Source organism: Diospyros lotus, chromosome 6, assembly GCF_014633365.1.
Source record: "Diospyros lotus cultivar Yz01 chromosome 6, ASM1463336v1, whole genome shotgun sequence".
NCBI lineage: Eukaryota > Viridiplantae > Streptophyta > Magnoliopsida > Ericales > Ebenaceae > Diospyros > Diospyros lotus.
The window spans coordinates 36,726,591-36,737,453 of NC_068343.1; positions in this window are offsets into that span (position 1 = coordinate 36,726,591).

The following is a 10,863-nucleotide window of genomic DNA, read 5'->3' on the forward strand; positions in this document are numbered from 1 at the left end:
GGAAGACACTTACAAGCCGGTAGTGCAACATCAGCGACGGTTAAATCCTCATCTGCAAGAAGTGGTTAGAGCTGAAGTACTGAAGTTACTAGATGCTGGAATTATCTATTCTATCTCAAATAGTGCTTGGGTTAGTCCGGTTCAAGTGGTACCTAAGAAGGGAGGTATTACAGTGGAAAAGAACAAAAATAATGAGCTCATTCCAGTTCGACCTATTACCGGATGGCGGGTTTGCATCGACTATCGTAAGTTGAATGATGCAACGCGAAAAGATCATTTTCCCCTACCATTCATTGATCAAATGTTGGAGCGCTTAGCAGGTCATTCTCACTATTGTTTCCTTGATGGCTATTCGGGATACAATCAAATTCCAATAGCTCCAGAAGACCAAGAGAAGACAACGTTCACTTGTCCATATGGTACATTCGCCTACCGACGGATGCCGTTTGGTTTGTGTAATGCCCCTGCCACTTTTCAGCGGTGTATGATGTCAATCTTCTTCGATATGGTAGAAAGATTTATTTAAGTGTTCATGGATGATTTTTCGGTCTTTGGTTCTTCATATGACGAATGCTTAAAAAACTTGACACTTGTTTTGAAGCGTTGTGAAGAAATAAACTTGGTGCTCAATTGGGAGAAATGTCAGTTCATGGTCCAAGAGGGAATTGTATTGGGACACCGAATTTCAGTTAGGGGTATTGAAGTTGACAAGGCAAAAATTCAAGTGATTGAGAAGCTTCCTCCGCCCACATCCGTCAAGGGTATCTGCAGTTTTTTGGGACATGCTGGTTTTTATAGACGATTTATTCAGGATTTCTCCAAGATTACAAAGCTTTTATGCAACTTGTTGGAGAAGGATGTAAAATTTGCATTTTCTGAGGAGTGCCTAAAATCATTTACCACTCTAAAGGAAAATTTAATTTCCACACCTATTATTGTGGCACCAAATTGGAACATGCCGTTCAAATTAATGTGTGATGCTAGTGACTATGCAGTTGGGGCAGTGTTGGGATAACGAAGGGACAAGGTCTTACATGTGATTTACTATGCAAGTCGGACTCTCAATGATGCCCAAATGAACTATGCCACAACAGAAAAAGAGCTCCTAGCGGTGGTCTTTGCTTTCGAAAAATTTCGATCATACCTCATTGGTTCAAAGGTGATTGTTTATACAGATCATGCTGCACTGAAATATTTATTTTCAAAAAAAGAGGCAAAACCAAGGCTAATCCGCTGGGTCCTACTTCTCCAAGAGTTTGATCTGGAAATTCGAGATAAGAGAGGATGTGAGAATGTGGTAGCCGACCACCTCTCAAGATTGGAGCAACAAAATCAATCCGAAATAGGGGATATTAATGAAAAATTTCCAGATGAGCAGCTTCTAAGAGTGGAACGAGCAAGCAGCGAAACAGAAGTACCATGGTATGCCGACTATGTCAATTAGCTTGCAAGTAACATTGTACCTCCTGATTATGATTACCATCAAAGAAAAAAATTCTTTTCGGAGCTCAAATTCTATTTTTGGGAGGATCCCATCCTTTATCGGAGAGGAGCAGATCAAGTAATTCAGAGGTGTGTTCCAGAAGATGAGATGGAGATGATCTTAGAGCAATGCCATGCCTCCCCCTATGGTGGACATTTCGGAGCAACAAAAACAGCAGCTAAGGTACTCCAATCTGGGTTTTATTGGCCAACTCTATTCAAAGATGCTTATACCATGATAAAAAAGTGTGATAAATGCCAAAGAATGGGGAACATCTCCAGGAAGCACGAGATGCCATTACATGGCATTCTTGAGGTTGAATTATTTGATGTTTGGGGCATTGACTTCATGGGGCTGTTTCCATCCTCGTTCTCCAATTTATACATCCTAGTGGCAGTGGATTATGTCTCCAAGTGGGTCGAAGCAGTAGCACTACCAACTAACGATGGTCGAGCGGTGGTAAGTTTTCTGAAAACGAACATCTTCACTCGTTTTGGAACTCCTAGGGCCATTATCAGTGATGGGGGGAAGCATTTTTGTAGCCGGCATTTTGAATCTCTTTTGGCGAAGTACGAGGTAAGGCATAAAGTTGCTACACCATACCATCCCCAAACGAGTGGCCAAGTGGAAATCTCGAATCGAGAGATAAAGAAGATCCTTGAGCTTACGGTGAGTACTTCTCGAAAAGATTGGTCTAAGAAGTTGGACGATGCATTATGGGCATACAAAACGGCTTTCAAAACTCCGATTGGTATGCCCCCATATCGCCTTGTTTTTGGCAAAGCATGTCACTTACCTGTTGAGCTAGAGCACCAGGCGTATTGGGCAATGAAGAAGCTGAACTTTGATCTCAAGCAAGCTGGTGAGAAACGGTTGCTACAGCTAAATGAAATGGATGAGTTCCGGTTGGAAGCCTATGAGAATGCCAAGTTATATAAGGAGAAAACCAAGAAATGGCATGATCAACATGTACACCAAAAACAGTTCCAGGTGGGGCAAAAAGTGCTGTTGTTCAACTCGCGTCTCAAGTTGTTTCCAGGCAAATTACGTTCGAGATGGTCAGGACTGTTTACCGTGGTCCAAGTATACCCCTATGGGGCAGTTGAAGTGACTCATGACACAAAAGGCACGTTCAAAGTGAATGGGCAAAGGCTCAAATCCTATCTTGGTGGTGACTTCCCAAAAGACAAGGTTTCCACCGCGTTGGGCAACCTTGCATAAGCACATCGGAACCGTCAAGCTAACGACGTTAACTAAGCCCTTTTTGGGAGGCAACCCAATTTTCTATCCTTTCATTTTTATTTTTTTTTTATTGGTGTTAGTACTTTTATTTTCCTTATTTTGCATTAGAGAGTGCTTTGGGTAGGAGAAGTTCATCCTTTAGAGTTTGGGTTTAAAAAAAAAAAAAAAAAATTCAAAGGGGGAGCTCGCGCCATATCCGCGGCCGCAAGCGCGAGCCAGCAGAGTTTCTGCTGCTCGCGGGCGGGCCGCGACATGCATGCCGCGACTAGCCCGCGCCACAGCAAAGTTGCTGTGGCTCGCGGGTTGGCCGCGGCATGCATACCGCGACCGCGCTGCTGTGCGGGTCAGCCCATTAAGGCCGACCCCCCCCCTGCTTTTTCATTTCCCCTTTTGCTCTCACTCTCCCTTCTCTCCCTCCAAGCACCCTTCCCCCACCTTCGCCTCTTCTCCTAGCTTGCCCCCCATCCCATTTGCCAAAGTTCTCCCTCAATAGCCTCCCCTCCACTCCCTCCATCTTCATCATTTAAGGTATTTGTGAACTAATTTTTAATTTGTTTGCACGAATTGATACTTTTTTGTGGAAATGGGTGGTGAGTTGCTTGTGAATGGGAGTAATGAAGTTGTGGTTGGTGATGTTGGGGTTGAATTGTTGCTATTTGTTTGCTTTCATTTAGGGAATTTCAATGTATCCTAAGCCCTATTTGCTTTCTTCCTTTTCAGCATGCCCACCACGTGTTCGCTAAAATGCCTCAACCACACATTTCCACACATTTTCACACATTGCATTAGGAATTGAGGGAATGGAATGAATTCAGTTTGGGGGGGGGGGGATCTTGTGGCATCTTTGGCTCCTCCAAAATATTTATTTCTTACAAAATAAAATAAATCAAAACAAAAAAATAAATAAATAAATAAATGAAGAACAAGAAACAAACAAGCCAAGAATTAATTGATTCTTTCTCTTATTCATTCTCATGTTTTGATTTTGTGCTTCCAGGACCGAGCCCAAGCAAAGATGGCACCCAAAACTCGCTACACTCCAGCCGCAAACAAGGGTAAAGCCATTGTAACAAGTTCAAACACTTCCAAGCGGCCGCAAGCTGATCCTCTATCATATCCAATCTACCTCACCAACTCTTCTGCCCAGGTATCTTCCTTCCTTTTTAATGCCTTTCGAGCCCTTGGGACAATGGCTCATTTTAAGTTTGGGGGGAGGGTTTTGATGATCCAATCATGCATGATGAGTTCGCCTATTTAGTTGTATGACTTGTTAAAAAAAAAAAAAAAATTTATCTTGTGTTGTTGGATAGACGTGCCATCAATGATGAATCTTATTTGATACCATTTTGATGAAACAAGTAAAGATAGTGATGCTACTCATTTTGTTTTGTGATTCATTATCCATATGAGACGAATGTTTGAGCACAAGTGTCAGGAGGTTAAATGCATATGTTCCCATTTAAACTTTTACCCTTAAACCAACTTTGTGAGCAACTCAATCATCAAACATTATGAAAAGAAAAGTTTGGGGAAGGTTGAGCCACGATGGCAAATGTTGAGGAATGTGTTGATTCCGTGCATGTAAAATTTGTGTGGAATGTGTTAGGCATACTAAGAGAAGCTAGGCAATGACCATAGGCTAGTGATCTCATCCCTATGTCACTATGTCGTGCACCAAATTAAATTTGAGCCTGCATATATCTTATACCTTTCTTCGTAGCCTGAATGACTTGAGTGATTATGCCCGTAGAGGTATCTTAAAACCTGGTCCCCGTGGTCATCTGGCTTGGGAGTCATCGGCTGAAAGCTCGTTACAAGGGTCATTCAGAAAGCTTAATGGAGTGAAGGCTTCACATAAGATATCAAAAAAAAAAAAAAAATGAGATGGAGCATAAAATGCACTCGTTCAACCAAAAAAAAAAAAAAATCTCAATAATGGTGTCGATGTTTGTAACTCTTAGGGATTGAGAAAACTGGTGGGTTTGACTGTCTAGTAAATGTTAGCATGTCGAAGCATTCAAAATAAAAGAGAGTCTTCACAAACCAAGACAACGCCATTTTTAGCTGAGTCCAACCAAACTTGAACAAGAAAGAAAAGAGTGATTGAGAGCACCTAGGGACTGAATGAAAAGACCAAGTTTGGGGGTGGAGTGCATATTACGAGCGAGAAAGTGTACAGGACCATCAAAGGGTCGGGATACCAACAACCTTATGCATGATATTGTACCTGACAGGATTTGCACACACACACACGTCAAAACATGGAATAAGTCCAAAACAGGTGTAGCATTACTAGAAAACTCTGTGTGAATTCTGAATGGTCCCAAAATCTGAGGCTGCCTGGAACGATATCCAACTTGTGGGTGAGTTAGAAATATTAATTATTCTCTACTTGAGGGGTGATATATTTGAGTCAATAATCTTGCTCGGGACGATCAAAAGTCTAAGTTTGGGGGTATTTGATAAGTGTCTTTTATACACTTATTTTGGTCTATAAACTTAGCATTTATACGTTCAATGAGCATGATTTCTACTTGATTTGGTTCTATATATGGTTATGTAGATGTGGAGCATGTGTTAAAGCGGACATGGAGCAAAAAGAGTGATTTTTGGTGCATGATGGGAGTGAAATGAAGTTTGGAGGCATGGTCGGGTTTCGAATTAAAAAGAAGCAAAAGAGTATCGAGAACAAGAAGTTGAAGATGATAAAGCAAGAGGCCAAAGAAGAAAGCTAGCGGGTTTAGAGCGGTATGCATACCGCTATAGCACCGCTATAAGACTTAGTTTCTGGAGCTCACGGTCTTACAACGGTATGCATACCGCTGTAGGACCGCTTTAGGAATTATTTTCTGGAGCTCACGGGTCTGCAGCAACAAGCATACCGCGGTAGGACCGCGGTAGGGTTCAAAGCTTCGTGACAAGGCCGTTTTAAGCCCGTTTTAATCCAAATAAAAGGGAAATAGACTCCTTCAAGGTGAAGGACTTTGATAACCTAAAGAGGGCTATATAAAGGCTTATTTTTGGGAGATTAAGGAGCTTTTGGAAGGAGGAGAAGACGGCAAGTTGAGGCAAAAAGAGGAGATTTTCTCGAAGATCTTCGGTTTTGGTTTTATTTTTCTGTTCTTTATTCTTTGCAACATCATGAACTCCGTTTTTATTACTTTTTCGTTGGTTGAAACTATGTTAGGCTAAGTACTTTGTGGCTAGGGTGATTGATGAAACCTCGTTCAATGATGGTTTAATTAAAAGTACTTGGGTTTTATTTTATTCTTGTCTTTTGAGTTGATCGTTTGTTATGCACTAATTCCGTTTTGATGCTTGGCCGCCATTAGAACGTGTTTGTGATTTATATTGCTTTCGAGAGATTCAATATAGATTAGCACTTGATAATAAATGACATAAGGTTCGATAATAGGTAGAGATACCGTTATGCCTTGTGAAATCTTATTTTGATGATCATTGTGGATAAATGCATGTTTTTATATTTGCAGATTAATTAGAGATAATTAATCTCATATGTGAGCATAGATTCGATTGACCATCGAGAGAGGCTTTTGATTAACTTAGGATCATCAATTTTCAGCTCAAAGCAAGAATTATAAAACTCAATCACTGAGAGATTAAACCAAATATAGAACTACGGTAGATTCATGAACCCTAGCGCATTAGATTTCCATATTTAAAACCTAAAGAATTATTTTGTGTTTTCCTTTGGTGAGTTAGTTTTAATTTATATAAAACTTCCATTGAGTATTATTTGAATTGTGTGTGGCTTATTAAAGTTAATAGTGGTTAAAGTAGGGACCAAAAACCAATCCTCGTGGGAACGATACTTGATTCATCATTATATTACTTCTTACGATTCCGTACACTTGCGGGAAAGGAAAAGTCGAACAAGGTTGTTTGGCTTAGCAGTTTGACCGCTTATAAGCTGCACAAGCAGCGTATAGCTATGCAACTTCTGGCGGTTAAATGTTTGGCTTGAATAATTAGCTTAAACACTATATGGTTGAAAAGCTGTTATAACAACATTTAGGAAAAGCTAGTACCCCCAGCTTTGGCAAAAGAAACTGCTACGTTGACTGAGAAAAATACCATTCTACCCTCAGAAACTCTCTTCTCACATCATCTTCTCCAACCTCTCTTGTGCTTTTTATCGTTGCTGTCGTCCGCCGTTGCCCAGCTGGAGCCATCGCAATGCGCCATCACCGGTTTTTCTTTCCAGATCCAAATCTGCCGCCCAGCACCGTCAACCCTCCATCGCTGGTTGTCGTTGACCCTCCATCGTTGGTCATTGTCACCGTCGCCATCAGCCGCTGCCTCTAGCCTCGATCGTCGCCTCCTCCTCCATCGGGCATCCCCAATCGACTGTAACTGTAAGTGTATATATATTATATATACATATATAATTGTATATATATATTAATGATAATATTTTTTAAGGAAAAAAATAAAAGATGTAATATATATTGTATTAATATATTTTTTAATAAATATGTTTAATTTATCTAACATTTAGAAATTAATTTATAATTTTTTTATAAAAAATAAAATTTTTATAAATTTTATTTGTATTATTTAGTATCATGTCTATTTTAGTCTTTTTGTCAAGTTTTGACAACTTATCAAATTTTACAAACCAAACACATAACTATTAATTGACAGTTTAAAAGCATATTTATCCAAACATGTTATCAACTTAAACACTACACAACTTTTATACTAACAACTACCTCACTTAAAAGCTCCAATAAAAAACGGTAAGCCAAACAGCCTCTAAGCACTTAAGTATAAGGACATTAATAGTTGATTGAAAAATGATTTTAGTAAAATATATAATCGACTATTTTGAAAAGCATACAAAGCATTTACTTGACAGAAAATATGTTTAGATTTTATAGCTATAGAAATACTTAATTTTCTCAAAAGCTTACTCGAGTGATGATGAATTAATACTCGATTGTAAAAGTACCATACTCAACTTGGCTTTAGGAAACAGAGTTTTGTAAAAACATACTTAAGTAGGGATTTTATAATAGTCTATTCAATCGCCTCAATACTTAATTGTTTTGAAATCATACTGAGCAAATACTCGATTTATCAAAAGCTATATTTAATCAATTTTTTAAAGAATTTTTCTCACAGACTTTGTACTTTACTTATATAAAACATACTCAGTTATTTTGAAAGATATAAATATATGAGCATGAAGTTCCCCAATTTAAGAGTGTTTATAAAATGATTTAAAAATTATCAATAAATCAAATTTACTGAAAATATATTTTTCAAAAACATACTCGGTTATTTTAAAGGAGATATACGCATATAAGCATGAAGTTCTCCAATTTAAGAGGATTTATAAAATGTTTTGCAAATCATCAATAAACCAAATTTACTAAAAAATATTTGGTCACTAAAAAATATTTTCTCACTATTTTAAAAAATACTCAATTCAACCTCCACCTCCATATGTGGTGTTGTGCAAGCAAAGGTTATCTGACACCAACATAAGGTAACCTTCAGAGGACTTTGTTGAAGGACTACCATGACACTAAGGTTGTGTTTGATTACATTACCTAGAATTTAATTCTAGGTAATATTAGTTAGAAAACAAAAACTATCTCATCCCCTTGGAAAATGAATTCCATGGAAAAAAGCTTTAAATGCTTGTACCTTACATATTTTTCCATAGAAAAATTAGGAGTGTTTGATTGTTTTCCATAGAAAATGTGTAATGATTACACATTTTCCATGGAAAATATATGCAATCAAACACACACTAAGAGTGTGTTTAATTGCACATATTTATCATAGAAAATATGTAATCATTATATATTTTCTATGGAAAGCAATTAAACACTCTTAACTTTTTTATGAAAAAATATGTATAGTACAAATATTTAAAAATTTTTTCCATAAAATTTATTTTCCAATGAGGTGGGATGATTTTTGTTTTCTATACAATATTACCTAGAATTAAGTTCTAGATAATGCAATCAAATACACCTTAAGTGGGCTGTCTATATTGATTTAACGGTGGACTCCAACTTTACTAGAGAGCTCCTATTATTGACCACAAATTTGAGATAATGTGGAAACATATGTGACTACCTATTTAGTATGCTAACGGGACAAAAGTTAGCATCAATTTCCTAATGAGTTTTTAGAATCCTTGCTTATCCCAAAGCAATCTTGGGGAAGTATTCCTGGACTTCATTCCAACACTACCAAATGTGGATGGTTGAAGTTTTATCCTAGTTTTCATGGATAGGTAATCCAAATACAATACGTTTATCACAACACCAACTAATTGCAAGGTTGAAAAGGTAACCTAATTGTTATTTGGACACTTGGTTAAATACTGGGGCTTGCTAAATACCATTGTTAGTTATTGGGGACCCCCAATTCACTAGTAAACTATGGATAGAGTTATTCAAGCTCTTAGGCTTAGAGCTTTATTTCTCCTCAACTTTCCCCTCTAGATTGTTGGTTGTTGAGAAATTTGTGTGTTAATTTATTGAGAAAATATTTTTGGGTGATACAAATATTTTTTTAGTAAATTTGATTTATTGGTGATTTTTAAAATATTTTAATTTTCTCTTAAGTTTGATAATTTCATTCTCAGATTTTTTTTCAAATAGTCGAGTATACTTTTGTAGTCGAATATGTTATAAATCTTGTGAGAAAACTTTTATGAAAATCGATCAGGTATGGAAAAACCTTTTTGATAAAACTCAATTGAGAATTCCTCAGCATACTAGCATACTTTCAAAAACAATCGAGTATGTGAATTGGTCCAATCAACTATCATAGGTTCCACTCGAGTATATTATACAAATTTCTATTATCTTGAAACTAAATCAAGTAAAATACTTTTGAAATTGAGTAAGGATTTTTCATTACTCGAGTGAGCTTTTCTAAAAAATTAAGTATCTCCAAAACTATATAATCTAAGCATCTTTTTACTCAAGTGAAGGTTATTTTTCAATCGACTAATGTATTTTATTAATCAAGTAAATATATGTCTTAGTCGAATGAAGATAGACTGGTTTCTGACCACGTCTTTAGACCTAAATGCAATCCAATAATATATGTTGGTACTCACTGAAATCTTATATTAGTCAAGTAAAACTAACCTTGTAATCGAGTGCATTATGAAAAGTTTATGTGCCTTCTGTGTTAGTTGAGTAATGATTTAATCATACTCAAATATAAAAAACTAATTATAATAGGTTACGTCTTATCGTAAAAAGGCAATAATTGTGCCTAAGCCTTGTGAAAAAAAATCAACTGTAAAGATTGTGTAACTAACCATGTTAAATGCTACAATGTATAGTAAAATATACTTTGTGTGTTTGTAAAATTCTTGGTTGTGAACCAAGATAGTGGATTAAGCTATATAGCTAAACTACTTTAAATCAAGTGTGTTGCATTCTTTCATTTACTACATTCTTAATTAAATTTCTCTTATTTAAGTTTAAATTTTAAAAATGATAAAAAAAAACCTTTATTTACCTCCTCTTAAGTTAACATTTGTATCAATGGTCAAACAAAGCAAGTGAACAGTCTAGAAGTGCTACTTGTGGCACTTTGTTAGTGCCAACTAGTGAGATTGCACTCACCTACTAGATGTAGCTCAATTTCCGCACACACAAAAAAAAGTCCACGAAGAAGAGTCCATTTGAGATTATGACTACCTAGCAACCCATGACCCTACCAATGGTGGATCCAATGTATAGGGGACAAAATACATGAGCTGATGGCATGGTAACCTCTTGATAGGAGAAGGCCAATAAACATAATCCTTTATTGTTAAGGCAACAAAGAGGATAACGAAATGGGTATACCAAAAACGGTGCATGGTGCACTTCCAAGTTAAAGACAGGGTTATGGCGAATATGATACCCCTCGAATTCAAAGCCTATTGGAAGTTACATAAAAGGGCGAGTCCAAAAATATGAAGGCTCATATCCAATCATGGCATAGGTGAGTAAGACTTCTTAATGGCTACCTTACCCACCTTCCTTGAAAATCCATCCAATCTCCACGTTAGTCTACTGAAAGCCTTGTCATGAAGATTAAGAGGACCTGAATAGACTGTCTAACGAGGCTCTTCCGACGGTGACCACATCTTGTGA